Source organism: Muntiacus reevesi, chromosome 19 (assembly GCF_963930625.1).
Source record: "Muntiacus reevesi chromosome 19, mMunRee1.1, whole genome shotgun sequence".
NCBI lineage: Eukaryota > Metazoa > Chordata > Mammalia > Artiodactyla > Cervidae > Muntiacus > Muntiacus reevesi.
In genome coordinates, this window is record NC_089267.1 from 33,204,740 (window position 1) to 33,220,468 (window position 15,729).

Here is a 15,729-nt window from a genome sequence, read left to right on the forward strand (position 1 = left end):
AAAGGGTCAGGATGACTTAAAAAGAGCTGCCCACTCCAGTATTCTTGCCTGGAGAATCCCATGGACAGAGGAGCCTGGTTGGCTACAGTCCATAGGGTCACAAAGAGTCAGACATGACTGAAGCAACTGAGCATTCATGCACATAGGTAATTTAAAAAGCTATGTAGGGACTTCGCTGGTGGTACAGCTGCTAGGACTTCGAGCTCCCACTGTAGAGGGCTCATGTTAAATCCCTGGTCTGGGAACTATATCCAACATGCCACAGCAAAAGATTCCACATGCGTCATGGAAGATCAAAGATCCCATGTGCTGCAACTAAGACATGGCTCAGCCAAATAAATTTTTTTTTAAAGCTATTACAGTCTTCTAAGAAAGAGGTTATAATAGATGAGAGATGCTAGAAGTGGACAGAATTGTATAATTTTAGCAGGTAAAACAGACTGGATTTAGTGATGGATTAAATTTGGGAACCAAAGGAGAGATTTTGGTTTTCAAAGTTTCTGAATAGTGTTTGTTATTCATTGACAGGAGAACATTGGAAAAGGATCAGATCTATAAGAGATAGGAGTGCTTAATTTGAGGGACCTGGACAATTCAAGATGTGCAGAAGCAGCTTCCTATGAACTCTCCGTTCTTCCCTTCCTTACTTCTCAGCCACCCCAAAATTTGTTCCTTTTAACAGACCGTTTAGCTTAGAGAACAGTTGTATGAGATTTGTGTAATATAGTCAAATTCTGGTCATATGCGAGAACTGGACATTTTACTGACTAGAAAGGAAGACTCCTAGAGCACTCAGCTCTATGAGACACCAGAGATGCCACAATGCACTCTCATTATTTTCTGGATATAAAGACCAAATGCTGGAGAGTTTCATTTGTTGGTGAATGGCAGAGACAGTTTTGCTTTTGCATACTACTTTTTCTGCTTACACCATGTTTCTTCCCCAGAGTGAGAAAAGTGTTTCTGGTCTAAAAACTTTGGCAGTATGCAGTTGTATGGGAAATATCTATGGGATTGCCTAGCCCAAAGGCAGGCGGTGTAGAACTCTGTTTGATAATGAAAGAGAGAAAGATGCTGGCTAGGTTTCTTGGCACAGCTTTAAAGGTATAATTCTTCAACATTTCTTGATACTATGGCAGTATAGTTTGATGGGATCTGTGAGTTGCTCAGAGAATTTCAAAGCAGTTTTAAATTTCCTTAGCCACAAAGAACTTGTCAAAGCCTGCTGAATGACATGAAAATGTGAAAACAAAGACTCCTGATGAATACAAAAAGCATACCACTTTGGAACAGGCTTCAAAAGACAAAATTCAACATTTCTTGTTGAGATAATACATTTTCTGTTGCTTCATTATGTTCATTCATTCTCTTGTTTTATTTATTATGTCTGTCTATTTATATATACTCTAAATTTCCATTGGATTCCAATATTTGTTAATGTAAGTATAAAATAAATCTTACTTACCTGAGTAATTAATTCATTACAAATATAATTGAGGCATGTAAATCTTATATGACATTTTTTTGCAAATATATTTTAAAGGGGAAAAAATCTACACTCAATTTAAAGCAAACATTTTGCACTATAGAATATCTTGATTTTTATTTCATATCTTTATTAAAAACAGAATCTACATTGTATATCAAAATAAAATCTAAAGTAATTGTTTCATTTCATTTATGTAAGTACCCAAGGCAGTTAGCATTTGTTCTAAATAATCTGCTTAACACTCTGGTGACATACAAAAATGTTGCCACTTTTTAAACAATATTAAGATAAAATGTGGGAAAAGTGAGTTTGTAATAAAGGGTAAGAAATTAGTTGATAGAAGTTAGGAGAAGAGTAAATGATTCCTGTTGAATATTAACCAGTTTTGCAAAAATCTAAAATATATATATTATAGCATCAGTACTATAAATACATATAATTTATGAATTAATATTATTCTACAGCCATAATATTTTTTTAACAAGATTCTAGAGACACATGATCATGCTCAACGTTAGTGTGATTGAAAATGAATTGTATCCCTCATTTACTGACAAATTAGGAATCATCTCAAAATATTTTATTTATAACAAATGCCAAGGTTAGGACTTATATTTCTGATTTAACTACTACATTTAAAGGTGATTTGAAATTTCAGAAATTAAACTTAAAAAGACTGAGATATATAATTTTAAACTTATTAAAATGTAAATAGAGAAGTGATTGTTTTTTCTAATTTAAGCCCATTATTATTTGTAGCATGGCAGTTATTATAGATGACAGAGAAAAACAGTCCAGTTTTTGGGGTATAGGGTAATAAATACTATGTCCTGTTGCTTTCATTATATATTTTCCAATTTTGATGTAAATGAGAGAAAAAAATGTAGTCATGGAAGTCACTTACTATTATATCAATTTTACACAGACTTGACCTTGACCAAAACAACAAGCTTTGAAAAGTAGAAATGTTTCCAGCTAAGCAATATACATTAATCATTAACATTAACTCAATTTTGAGATAAATAATAAATCTCTTCTGATTTTATAGCTAAGAGTTAATCCAGTAGAGTGGTTATCATCAACTCCAAGCCTTTTAGCGTTTTTAATTGTTCTATTCAAATGAAAAGCTTTATGCCAGCTTTTGTTACCACCCAATTAATTCTCAAAACCAATTAAGATAAAATCATACATAATAATCTCCTACTTATTACTAAGTGTATAAAATTTGCCTTCATCACTTATTTCTTTTGACCTACCATTGACAACTCCTGATTAGTGGAGCTCCAATACTTTTCACTTCTCTCCTTATTAGCATTAATGGACATTTGGAAAAAGACACCCACTTCAACTTGCTAATTCAGATCGACATTGCACATTTCCTATAATTTGAATATCTCTATATTTGTTTGTCTTTGAATACCCGACTTCACATTATTTGTTTTTTTTTTAAACATCACTTCTGCTTAAGAACAACATGATACTTCATGCTGTGTTGTAATTAACCTGTTGGTTGGTGATTATTCTAATTCATATAAATATTCTGAGAAAAAACTAAATGTTAGAAATAATCTTCTTAAGTTCATAAATCAGATGTGTAAATTATATTTCTGATTAATTTTGATTTGGATAAATGATTATGATATTTCTTAAACTCCGGGTGCTGTTCTATCAGTACATAATTTTAAGTACTCATTCAAGTAATTTTAATATAAATTAGAAATAAGTTCTAAAAAAAAGAAATATGTTCTAAATTATATTTAATTATTGTATTCTTTCCATAAATATAATTTAGTACTATGTAAATTTAAATTTATTGCAACAATGTTGTGAAATTAAGTGTTAAGGTGTTTTTGCCATCTGGATTTTAAAATTATTAGTCACATCTATGTTAGGAAGCTAACAGCAGTCAAACGCATTCTTATGCTTCATCTGTATAAACTGACTTAGTTAAAATATTTTAAGAAAATATATATTTAAAATACAGCCAAGAAATTAAAAGATACTTACTCCTTGGCTCCTTGGAAGAAAAGTTATGACCAACCTAGACAGCATGTTAAAAAGTAGAGACCTTACTTTCCCAACAGAGGTCCATCTAGTCAAGGCTGTGGTTTTTCCAGTGGTCATGTATGGATGTGAGAGTTGGGCCATAAAGAAAGCTGAGCACCAAAGAATTGATGCTTTTGAACTGTGATGTTGGAGAAGAAGCTTGAGAGTCCCTTCGACTGCAAGGAGATCTAACCAGTCCATCCTAAAAGAGATCAGTCCTGAGTGTTCATTGAAAGGACTGATGTTGAAGCTAAAACTGCAATACTTTGGTCACCTGATGCGAAGAGCTGACTCATTGGAAAAGACCCTGATGCTGGGAAAGATTGAGGGCAGGAGAAGAAGGGGACGACAGAGGATGAGATGGTTGGATGGCATCACTGACTCAACGGATATGAGTTTGAGTCAACTCCGGGAGTTGGTGATGGACAGGGAGGACTGGTGTGCTGCAGTCTATGGGGTTGCAAAGAGTCGGACATGATTGAGCGACTGAACTGAACTGAACTAAAGAATATATTGATGACTACATATTCATGCAAAACTCTGGGATAAACCATACATATTATTAGCTATGTGGAATTAATTTGTCTTCATAAATATCTAAAATGACAATAAATTAGTGCTTTTTATATCTATCTTAATAATGTTTTATTAATGGGATATTTCTGAATTCTCATTACATGTGCATATAAGATATCCCATGTATCTAATACACTTGCTCAGCAATAGTGATAACAGTCAACTAAAGCAATGATTTCCCATTATGATTTGAACAAGGAATTTGGAAATTTTTGTGAAAGAAGTTGTTTTAAGATATACTATGGGAAGATAATGAGATAAATAAAGTTATGTCTTACCTTCAAAATATTTTCTTTGCCACGATTATATTATTTATGTTTCACATTGTATAGATAATGTTGCCATACTTTTAATATTACAGTTAGGAACATAATATTTTTGATTGAATATCAGTTTACAAAGACTGGAATTCTTGTTCCAGCCCTCCAGTTTACATGCCAGAAGCGAAGCTTGATTAGATGCTAGTCTCTCAGGTCACCAATCAAACAAGGATCAAAGGTCCTGGCAGCAAAATTTGTCTAAGAAATTAGTCAAGGGTTGGGGGCAGGGTGAAGTCACCCAGTCCTGATAATTAACAGGATATGCAGTTAAAGAACAAGTTGAAACAGTAGAACCTAATAATAAAAAGTAACTTCTAATTTCTAAAAGAATAAGAAAAGAAAGGCATTTGTTTAGAAATGAAGAATTTGGTATAGTTGAAGGAGATGAAATGAGGATGGTAGGGGAGATGTTTAAAATGTAATTGTCTTTTTTGGACAATCTTATTCTTAGGTGATAAACTACTTTCTTTATGCAAATGTAGATGACTCTTTATGCAAGTGTATAAAAATATACATTTTTAAAAAAATGTGCATACTGTTAGACTGGTGATTTCATTTCAATTGGACAAATGAGAAGAAATAAGTCAGTTAGACTGTACTGTTTTTCACTGAAACTGCCAGCTGCCCTCAAAGTCGAATTGAAAAGTAAGAAGTTAAAAAGCACACAAAAATTCAGGTTATCGTTTTTTTTAACACAAAGTAAAGATAAAATATAAAACAGAATGTCAACGATATCAACAGATACAACAATCATAAACCAGCTTGAAACAGCTGGGAATGCATTCTGAAAAAGAAATCTGGAGCCCTAAGTTGCTAGGGAACACGATCATAACAGTGACTTTTATCTACATGTGATTTAACTTTGATCAACTTAGAAGAGGCATCTTTTAAAAGTTAACTGTGTTTGTATTTGCAGCCAATTTTTCACCTGGAAACACTTCACCTACAAAGACATGAATATTATTCCTGAATAATATTTTTGATAAGGGAATGACCCTTGAGGATTTGTTTCATTCAAAAAGTAAAAACACACTCAAATGCCTTCGTTGACAGTTGTCATCTTTCAGTGAGGTAAATGAAGGAATATCTCTTCATGTGGCCACTTTCATAACTGTGATACTTTACTGTTGGCTCCAGGTTACCTTTAGGAGCCTGGGAGGTCAGAACTTGAGAGATGCTGAAAAAAATCCTTCTGCTAATGTTATTTTATCCATATTACAAAATTCTGGAAAGGAAAGTGAAATATATTAAGTGAATTTCTGACTGTATGTGAATTTTAGGTTCAAAAATTTCCATTCCCACTCATACTCAATTGGCAGACAACAGTGCCTAAGAAATGGCTGAATGTATTTTGAAACAATAACAGTGATGTGTTCAACTCCATACTTGGGGGCGATAGCTGCAGAATCCTCGTTCATTCAGTAAACCTGCACTGATCTGGAAAGATCTAGATCTGCTAATCTGTGAGCTGCGTGACTGCAGATACTTGGCTAGCTCAGTTTTGTACTCCCCAAATTTAAACAGACCTGGTGAAACGATAAAAGGTAAGATTGAAGCAAGGATCTTATTTTAAAGGAATGGTTTGTGTGCTTAACTTAGAGACTGTATTCTCTAGAAGTTAGAGAATATGGAAGGATTTTAAGTGAGTATGCTGACACTCACTGTGTGAAAAATGGAGTGCAAAGTGTCATTTCCAATGTAGGAATATACATTAGGAGACATAGGCATTATTTTGGTAGAGGTAAATAAGATTCTGAACAAGAGTAGCCAAAGTGAGAGTGGTAAGGAGATGTATTTGAGATATATTTGAAAAAAAAATGATGAGATTGGATAACCATCCTCCTTTACCCACCTCAGTTGTGTCTGACCCATGGACTCTACAGTTCATGGACTTCTCCAGGCCAGAATACTGGAGTGGGTAGCCTATCCCTTCTCCAGAAGATCTTCCTGACCCAGGAATCGAACTGGGGTCTCCTGCATTGCAGGTGGATTCTTTACCACCTGAGCTATGAGGGAAGCCCTTTGGAGAATTAGCATCCCTCTAGTCTTGGTCCTTGGTTCCTCTTCTTTTTTTAGATTTTATTCACACACTGATGACTCAAATTCTGTCTCTAACCTCAATCTCTCTTCTGTGTTCTAGGACTTATAAACACCTTCTATTGCATGTATTTACATGTTTCAAAGACATCTCCAGGGAATCTCTATTATTCTTTTGCTGTGTCCATTATCATAAAATGTAGCTCCATTTACCTGACTGGTTTTTTAAGCTGGAAACCAAAAGTGACTTTGAAATATCATTCTTGCCTTGTCCTAGGAAATCCACAGTGTCTTCATGTTCTTATCGCCTCTTGGACTCTAATCTAGGGCTCCACTGTCTCTCACCTGGGTTATCACATAATATTTTTAATTCAGTTTTTTTCCTATCCACTCAGTCCAGTCCCAATCCAATCTCTATAATGTCGTGGCTATGATCTTTTCAAAACGCAATTCTGATTTGTTAGCATCTTTCAACTGGAAACGTTTAGTGGCTCTATTATTTTATAATAAACACTGGCATCCTTAATCTTTAACATTGTATGTAATCTGGCCCTTTTCAGATTACTCTCTTGCCTCTTCTAATGTCTCTCTCTTTACCTTTTCTTTGAATTCCTCTGCTAAATTGGGTATATTTCAACTTCTTCAGATTATATGCCCTCTCCCTTCAGGACATTTGCTTATGCTATTTCCTCTGCCTAACATTGCTCTTCTCACCCGCAACTACTTCAAACATTAATGCATTAGGTAGGACTCTTCCAACACCTTATTCCTACCCCTCTATCGAGATAGTACATGTTTCCTATAAGGACTCATAGTTACCAATATATTTTGATTCATAGAAGTTATCACAGAATTTATATATTATTGTAATTTCCCTATTAATGTCTAGCTTTCTATCTGGGCTGAGGGCAAAATACTATATCTGTTTTGCTCAGCAAAATATCTTTAGATTCTGATACAATGTTTAGTGTTTAATATATTATTTTAATGAATGTCTGACAATTGAATGAATGGATGAATTAATGACCAGTTAGAGGGAATAAGGTAAGCAAAAGATTTCAATATATGCCAAAATTTCCTGAAAATAGATTTTTTTCAGGCTCATGCAAACAGATGGTCTCAAGTCAAATATATATGATTAAAATTAAAAGTACTTTTTAATAAATAACTGGAAAATGAAGAATAAACAATACTGAAATGTCAAGGGCTCTTTACCCTGTCATTATTTGAGTTATGCTTTAGAAAACAATGCTAATCAAAGAATATTTTGGATTTCATCATGAAGAAAAAAAAAACATAACTCTGTGAGATTATATCAAAATTCAATAAATGGTTTTAAGTAATAGCTCTAAAAAGTTTTTGAAAGGTTACCACATGGAGACCAAAGAATTGATGAAATATAATACCATATAGTACACAATAAAATTTTCGGTTTTGTTGACCTTCTTAAATCCATTACTCATGGTGTACTCAGCAAATCTTGTTAAATTCTTGCTACTGAGACCTTTGGGAACAAAACTTTCTTTTGTAAATACATTTACTAACAGCCTTCCCTGGTAGGTTAACACAATAAAAATATTTCCTGGGAATCCAGCTTAGACTAGACTAAACTGAAAAGACTCTGACCAGAGTCCTGCTCTCCTATCAGTGACTGTAGCTGAGGAAATGAGAAGGGTCCAAAGCCTAGAAAATGGGTATTGCAGCTCTTATGTTCCACATGTATGGTTGTTTTTGACAGAAGCATGTTTTTCTCTTCCATATATAGGTAGAGATGTGAAAGATCTTTGGATTGCAGACTCATAAATAGCATCATATTTGGGGTGGTTGATAGCCTCATCATCCTCTCAGTGGGTTTAAATTCAACATATTCTGTGTATAAAACTATTTAGATGCAGACAGAGAGGACAAACAGGTGGACACAGGGGGAGGTAGGGGAGGGTGGAATGAATTGGGAGATTAGGACTGACATATATACACTATTACGTGTGAATAAGTAGCTAGTAGGAACCTGCTATAATGGGGCTCTGTGATGACCTAGATGGGTGAGAAGGGGGAGGGGGAGGTCCCAGAAAGAGGGGACATATGTGTGCATTTGGGTGGCAGTTCACTGTGCAACAGAGATTAACAACATTGTAAAGCATCTATACTTCAATAAAAACATTAAATATTTACATATGAAATAATTTGGGGGGCATAATATTAGAGGTTAGATCAAATACAACTCAACCACTTACTGGCTACCACTTGGCTTTCACATCCACAGCAAATTTATAATAATGGTACTAACCCCATGGATTTGTGGTGAGAATTCCTTGTGCTGATATATATAGAGCACATGGAACAATACCTGGTATGTAGTCAGAGCTCAACACACTTTAACCAAGATCATTACTATCATAGAATTCATTAAAAAAAATATGTGCCCTCTAAAATCTCACAATATATTAAGATATATTTTTAAAAACACAAGGAAAATGACAATTCCTGTTGTTATTGTTCAGTCATTCAGTCGTTCTGTTGTGTCCATCTCTTTGCGAACACATGGACTGCAGCTTCGCTTCACCATCTCCTGGAGTTTGCTCAAACTGATGCCCATTAAGTCAAACATCACGTCAGATTGTGTTGGATACCATCCGATCATCCCATCCTCTGCCGTCCCCTTCTCCTGCCTTCAGTATTTTCCAGCATCAGGGTCTTTTCAAATGAGTCAGTTCTTTGTATCAGGTGGCCAAAGTATTGGAGCTTCAGCTTCAGCATCAATCCTTCCAATGAGAATATTCAGGGTTGATTTTCTTTAGGATTGATTGGTTTGATCTCCTTGCAGTCCAAGGGACTCTCAAGAGTCTTCTTCAGCACCACAGTTCACAGGCATCAATTCTTCCATGCTCAGCCCTTTTTATTGTCCAGTTCTCACATCCATACATGACCACTGGAAAAACCATAGCTTGACTAGATGGACCTTTGTTGGCAAAGTAATGTCTCTGCTTTTTAATATGCTATCTAGGTTGGTCATAACCTTTCTTCCAAGGAGCAAGCGTCTTTTAATTTCATGGCTGCAGTCACCATCTGCAGTGATTCTGGAGCCCAAGAAAATAAAGCCTGTCACTGTTTCCATTGCTTCCCCATCTATTTGTCATGAAGTGATGGGACCAGATGTGATGATCTTAGTTTTTTGAATGTTGAGTTTTAAGCCATATTTTTCACTCTCCTCTTTCACCTTCATCAAGAGGCTCTTTAATTCCTCTTTGCTTTCTGCCATAAGGATGTTATCATATGCATATCTGAGGTTATTGATGTTTCTCCCAGCAATCTTGATTCCAGCTGTGCCTCATCCAGCCTGGCATTTCACATGATGTATTCTGAACATAAGTTAAATATGCAGGGTGACAATATACAGCTTTGTCATAGTCCTTTCCCAATTTGGAACCAGTCTGTTGTTCCATGTCTGGTTCTAACTGTTGCTTCTTGATCTGCATACAGGTTTCACAGGAGGTAGGTAGGGTGGTCTGGCATTCCCATCTCTTGAAGAATTTTCCATAGTTTGTTGTGATATATACAGTCAAAGCCTTTACAGTAGTCAATGAAGCAGAAGCAGATGTTTTTTCTGTAGTTTTCTAACTTTTTCTATGATCCAACAGATGTTGGCCATTTGATCTCTGGTTCTTCTGCCTTTTCTCAATCCAGCTTATGCTGTGCTGTTCTCAGTTGTGTCCCACTCTTTTGTGACCCCATGGACTGTAGCCCTCCATGCTCGTCTGTCCATGGAATTTCCTGGCAAGAATATTCAAGTGGGTTGCCATTTTCCTTCTTCAGAGGATCTTCCCGACCCAGGGATTGAACCCAAGTCTCTCGCATCTTGTACATTGACAGGCGGATTCTTTACCATGGAGCTACCTGGGAAGCCCAATCCAGCTTGTACATCCGGAATTTCTCAGTTCACATACTGTTGAAGCCTAGCGTGGAGAATTTTGAGCATTATTCTGCTAGCATGTGAAATGAGTGCGGTTATACTGTAGCTTGAACATTATTTGACAATTTCTAAATAAGTTAATATGTAAATTTAAGAACTGTCACAAGACACATACAATTTATTGCCAAATAAATTGACTTTTAAAGATTGTTATAGGAGGGCAGAGGATGGATGGAGAGAGACCAATCAGGGTGGGGATCTATGGACTTTTTTTTTTTCTTCAGAGAAGATCAGTTTGGCTCGAGCTCATGAAATTAGTAAATATACTGCTTTTATGTTAGAAAATTCTGGCAAATACTTGCTTAAAACTTATTGTAGCTTGCATCAAGCCTTGCTCTGAAAATATTGGGGCAATTACATGAATAGATAAGAGCATATATCAAAAATATTGTGAAAATACACTTTAAAGGAATATTCTTAATAAGTTGTTACCAAAAAAAGTCAAATGCCATTTTTTTCTGGGGGATGTCTAAGGCCTTTTCTCTGGAGCCACTACAAATACTGGATTATTGTTGTCGCACACCCCAGAAGATCTCCGAAAGACATGCACAATGGAGACAAAAAACCCAGCATGACATTTGATTACCAGTGGAATCTGTTAAATTGTGCTCAAATGTTCCACCCTAAATCTCAGAAGTGACACTCTCTGGAGTCTGGGCAAAGATCAGGGCCAGAACCTGAGAGAAAGCATTTGCTCCATGGTCTGTGGATTAACCAGTCCAAACTGCCTGCTGTGAGCTTTCTTCTGTCTGAACATCCCAACTCTAGCTGCCCCTCCACGGGAGAAACGTGAGGAGAAATGTCACCGGCTAGCCTAGATTCTTAGTGTCAGGGGAATCTCCTGTTGGGAGAGAGGTCTTTTCTTTCTTTGAAAATCTCTCCCCAGACACAGAAGATTGGCTCCCCAGCTAATCCTGCCTCTAGAATTTAATCAGCCTGTCAGGACTTGTCCTTAGGGTCCATGGGTGGAATTAAGTAGAGGAGCCTTCCGCTGAGAAGTATTTTGCCCTAATAAGATGGGCAGTAAAATAACAAAACTCACTTTCTCATGAGGGCAAGAGGTACAAACTCAACTTTATTTACCTAGTGGAAATATAGAAATAGCTTTGAGCCAAACTTAATTCCAAGTTTATAGCACCTAGCTCAAATGACAGTGAAGGGCATGTTTACGGCATTTGCTTTTGGAAAAACTGACTCAGAGGCTCCTATTCACTCAGTTGTGTCCAACTCTTTGCAACCCCATGAACTGTAACCCACAAGGCTCCCCTGTCCATAGGATTTTCCAGGCAAAAATACTGGAGTGGGTTGCCATTTGCTTCTCCAGGGGATCTTCCCAACCCAGGGATCGAACCTGGGTCTCCTGCATTGCAAGCAGATTCTTCAGCATCTGAGCCACCAGGAAGCCTACCTATCATAGTTAAGAGGACTAAATAGAGGGGGATCTGGATTACAGGCAATGTAGAAATATTTAGTAACAGTTTATTTTAGAAGGTACTTCAAAAGTTACAATATTTATAAATCTTCTTTTCAAGAAGCTGAAATACTGAATACAAACTCAAACTTTCAATATAAAATGAAGGAAATGGTAGAAAATGACATGTTTATTAATTCTTTAAGAAAGTCATTATTCTTCTAGTACTAATCTTGCTTTCTTCCTACCCACCCCCCCATAATTTTTATGAAATTATCAGATATACCACCAAGTAGATGGAAAGAAACCCTGAACACTTTAAAAAAAATAGCTGCCAGAATTTTGAAGAAAAAAAATCCTCATGTACCTAGAAGAAATTAATTACTCTGTCTAAATTGTTGATAACAGTGGCAAGAAAAAGATGCTACTTTCATCATTTATTCAAAGCTGCCAAAATGGTATTGGAGACATTGATAAAAAATAACTATATTTGCAATTTAAATAACATGAAATATTTCATTTTTAGCTGCACTCCTCCTTTTATTTCTCAGGCAAATTCATTCCTCTTTTCAGCTTGGCTGCCTGATTGCTCGTCTTCATAATATACTGTTTGGAATGATTTAAATTCACTGCCTTAAAACAGAAAAAAAAGATAAGTGGGATTTTTTTAAAAGCTCACACACATTGGTATGTTTTGAAACGGTACTCTTTACTCAAATTTACTATAAAATGTAGTTGCAAATTGTAAGCTTTAAAATTTGGAAATATGGGGAAGGGGAGAAAGAGAATTTGACTTACGTTAGGAAATAGGATGTCTCTCATAGACAAATCTTCATGGGTTTCATTTTAATTAACCTGCCTTCATTTTTATTGTAGTATTATTCAGTTTCACTTTATGGTGCCACTTAGACAGTAAACTTTTCACACATCTGCAGGGACTGATAACAATGAGCTTAATTTAAATTAAAACTATCAGTGCAATTTAAAGATACCAGTGCTACTAAGAATATTTGCTACAAGAGCATATATCAGAGCATCCTTTATTTTCAAAATGTCTATAGAAATGCTGAGGGCTATGCAGAGAATTTTACCCTGTTTTTTCTTCTTATACCAAGTTGTTTGCTTATTTTCTAATTTGGGGATCTTTAAGAAATTAAACTGTTCTTCTTGATTCTCAATTAATTTGTTTCAACTTCTGTATGACTAGACTAATCCTGAGTTGTTTGAACTACAATTATTATTTGGAATTGTTAGAGTTTGATTTTACTGTTTATGGAAAAATAAGAATTTTAATTATGTCTTATAAATAGAATTATTTAAATGGCTTTGGTAGAAAACATATAATCAAGAAGTTACATAGTAAAACAAAGGAAATGTATTGTCCAGAAAAATTGAAAGATAAAAACCAAGTAAATAGTAATAGGAAATAAAATGCCTGTAAGAAAAAATAATTATGATTGTGGTTCCACTGCTCGCAATGTTGTTTCACATAAATCTTGATTTTTAGACCACTCTAAGTTTCCTAAAATCACCTATTATGTATTATACAATTATATACTCGTGTATCATGTTAGTATTAGCTTTCTCTGAACTCCTTCACCCTTGTTTTATGGTTTTAAGCATATGATTGATTTGAACACAGTTTTGGGTTTTATTCAAATCACTTCTGTTTAAGTGTAGGCAACGGATATATTTTTCACTGGTCTAGAGTTCACAAGACCTCCATTGTTTTAATAAGTTTAAAAAAGCTCATAGATTTAACCAATAGATTTATTGCTAATTATACATTAAAGGAAAATATTGTCAGATGAGTTAATGATGGTATGTGGGAAATATTTTAACTAACCCAGAAAATAACACCTCAGTAAATGATTTAATAATAAATTTAAAGTCTGTTTAACTGCAACACATAACACGAAAAAATTAGTAACTAAAACACACAAAGTGATAAATAACAACATTGTGCTGTACAATTAGGAATTTTCTAAAATCCATTCAAGCATTCACTAAATATTTACTGTTCTAGTCTCTGTCTTTGCTGGTGATGAATATCTCCCTTTGTCAGTTTTGATATGTGTGCATGTGAAAGTATTATAAAGAAAAATAAAGAAAGGTAAAGGCAGAAGGAGAGTTGAGGGGTTGAAACTGTTAAGTAGGGAAAGACCAAAAACATTTGAGTAGAAATCTGAATACGGTCAAAGAGTGAGCCAAGGGAATATCTGGAGTAGCAGAGCATTCCTTGTGCAGTATGGATGCAATGCAAAAAATATTAGACATGGAAGCATACCCTGTTAACAATGACATTTCAAGGGGCGCTAGAAAATTAATAGATTGTGGATGAATGAAGAGGAAAAGGGATAACTTTCTTTAGTGGGAGGAACAAACCCAGGGAGGCCCAGGAGTTGTAAACTTGGTGAAATGGAATGATGCTTAGTCTGCACAGAGATTCACTAAGTGATCAGGGTAGTTTTGATAAACCCACATCCAGCAGAAGGAGTTAAAAGGAAGAGAAAGATTTGGGAGTAGACTTCTGACACTGTCTGATGTGTTCATATTATGAAAAACCCAGGTAATAGTTATTATTTACATGCATTTGTGTCAAAATTTCAGTCCCCAAAGAATTATTATAATTTGAATAAGGTCAGCAATGATCTAATTATCAATTGATTTAATGATTATAGTGTTTAAAATAACAGAAGTATGACTCTTGACTCTCTTCATATCTAATATTCTATCTATAAAACCAAATTGCTCATTATAAAGTAATAGAATTCCTGAGTTGTAAATCCCTTGACCTGGTCAAGCTTATTTCCTACATTCTAAATTTTATGCTCAAGAATTACTAACTTTCACAAATCTAATCATAGTGATTATAATAATAAAGCTTTGACAAAATTAGATTATATGCTTTATCAAGTCAGAGAAAATTAGTCAATGTAATATGGCAACTTTAATAAGGCCAAATGGAATAATATTCTCTTTCTCTATATGTTGTTGGTTAGAAAAGATTTTTGTTTTCCTCTTACAGTATTTTTAAGGTAGTCAAATTTTAGGGTGGAACATTGTTTAAATGAAAATGCAAATATATGAAATTTAGCTTAAGATGAATTTTCTCCAATTTTTTTTTTTTGAATTTTCTCCAATTTTTTATTAGAACAGCCAGATCTACAAGCTCCAACAGAACACATCATTATAAATCACTTAAAATTCCCTCTTATCCAAATATTTAAAAGAATATTTAATGGGATGCACATATGTGTGTGTTGTGCTAATGTGTATTTATGTGTATATATTTGGTTTCTAAGCTATCCAGGTACCTACTTTTATCTTTTAAAACCATCTATCCATCCTAATCATTTAAATACATTCACTATGTGTGTTGAGCATATAAAGAACATTTTGAGGTTTAGGTACAAGATTATCTCTTCTTTCTATAACACTGCTCTTAGGACTTCCCTGGTGGTCTAGTGGTTAAGAATCTGCCTTGTGGTGCAGGGGACACAGATTTGATCCCTGGTCAGAGAATTAAGATCCCATATGCTGCAGAATAACTATGCCTGTGGACTACAATGAAAGAGTCTGTGTGCTCCAACAGAGACCCAAATAAATAAATAATTTTTGAAAATTGCACTCTCTTTCCTCAGCCTCTAGTCATATATTCTCTTTTCCTCATTCTGTTGTTGGATATTATCATTCTTCATAAAAACTTTGAGATAAGATTATTATTGGAATATTAATTTATGATATTTTCTTTATTTTTCTCTCTTCTCTCATTTGTCAGAACATTTTAAGGAAATTTTCCTTAAGGCAAAGACATAGTGAGAATTTTATATAAACTTTTCTTTCTTGGTTTCTTGCATTTTGAAATGTGGAGTAACTA